General features: G+C 40.9%; 1 non-coding gene across 1 annotated transcript; it reads right to left on the bottom strand.

The window, feature by feature from the left end:
• Positions 1-997: 997 nt before the first annotated feature.
• On the bottom strand, positions 998-1,102 carry LOC113455559. Its single transcript, XR_003376623.1, has one exon. It is a non-coding gene; the product is annotated as a U6 spliceosomal RNA (small nuclear RNA).
• Positions 1,103-1,418: the final 316 nt, after the last annotated feature.

The following is a 1,418-nucleotide window of genomic DNA, read 5'->3' on the forward strand; positions in this document are numbered from 1 at the left end:
TTGAGCCATCTCTCCAGGCTTTAGTACATTTTTAAGGACATTTTCCTACATCATCGTATTATTAGCGGACACAGCTATGAGCAGGAGCGTTCCCTAATACTAGACTACACTCAGATTCCCTTTACCCCCACAGTTGTCTTATAGATTTCTTTTGCTGTTGATTTCTACCACCTAGAATGTAATTGTAGGCCACTTGGTATATGTAGTTTCAAATTTTCTTTTAGTTATAATCCCACCTCTCCTCTCCTTTCTTCCCATTCCACCATCTTGTTGAGATTCCACTAACTCTCCTACAAATCATCTGCTTACAGATTTGCTTGAGTCTTCATGGTACTTAAGGTATTCCTCCATTTCCCTGTAATTGTGACCGGGTATCCTCTGGGAAATTTTCTGTTATTGCTAAGTATACCAAAGCCAATGAAAAAAAATGTTCATATACTTTCTCTCAATTTTTTTTTAGTTACAGAAGGAGGAAAATGTGAACACATCAAACAAGAATTACTTCACTGCCTAACACACATTAGGCACTTGGAAAATACTTACAAAAGGGTTTCTTTGTGGATTGCTGTGAGATAATGCTTTTGTACACTGTAAAGATTTGTTAGTCATATTAGTTTAATAAAACGCTGATTGGCCAGTAGCCAGGCAGGAAGTTTAGGTGAGGAGACCAGACTAGGAGAATTCTGGGAAGTGGAAAGACAGGAAGTGAGTCTCCAGCAAGATGCAGAGGAAGCAAGATGAGAATGCCTTACTGAGAAAAGGTACCAAGCCATGTGGCTAAACAGACAAGAATTATGGCTTAATTTAAGTTGTAAGAGCTAGTTAATAATAAGCCTGAGCTAATAAGCTAAATAGTTTATAATTAATATAAGCCTCTGTGTATTTCTTTGGGATTGAACAGCTGGACGGCTGCGTGGGACAGAAACTTCCATCTACAGTGGATTGCAGGTAATCCACAGTAGACCCTGAACATCTAGGGTGGTTCCATTTCTTGCTAAAAGGTATGGACTGCTTCACAAATTTGAGTGTCATCCTTGCTTAAGGGCCGTGCTAATCTTCTGTGTATTGTTCTGATTTTCATATATGTGCTGTCAATGGGAACAGAAGCCATTGTGTTTCTGTAACAACAGAAAGCTTTATATGTACAGTAAAAACACTTCAGTGTGCCGGGCGGTGGTGGCGCACACCTTTAATCCCAGCACTCGGGAGGCAGAGGCAGGCGGATCTCTGTGAGTTCGAGACCAGCCTGGTCTACAGAGCTAGTTCCAGGACAGGCTCCAAAGCCACAGAGAAACCCTGTCTCGAAAAACAAAAACAAACAAACAAACAAAAAAAAAAACCACTTCAGTGCATAACACACAGCGCTTTCAAATCTGCGCTGAGGTCGTTTTAGACGATGCTTACTGGAAGGGCAGGGT

The sequence above is a fragment of the Microtus ochrogaster genome, unplaced genomic scaffold (assembly GCF_000317375.1).
Source record: "Microtus ochrogaster isolate Prairie Vole_2 unplaced genomic scaffold, MicOch1.0 UNK66, whole genome shotgun sequence".
Classification (NCBI taxonomy): domain Eukaryota; kingdom Metazoa; phylum Chordata; class Mammalia; order Rodentia; family Cricetidae; genus Microtus; species Microtus ochrogaster.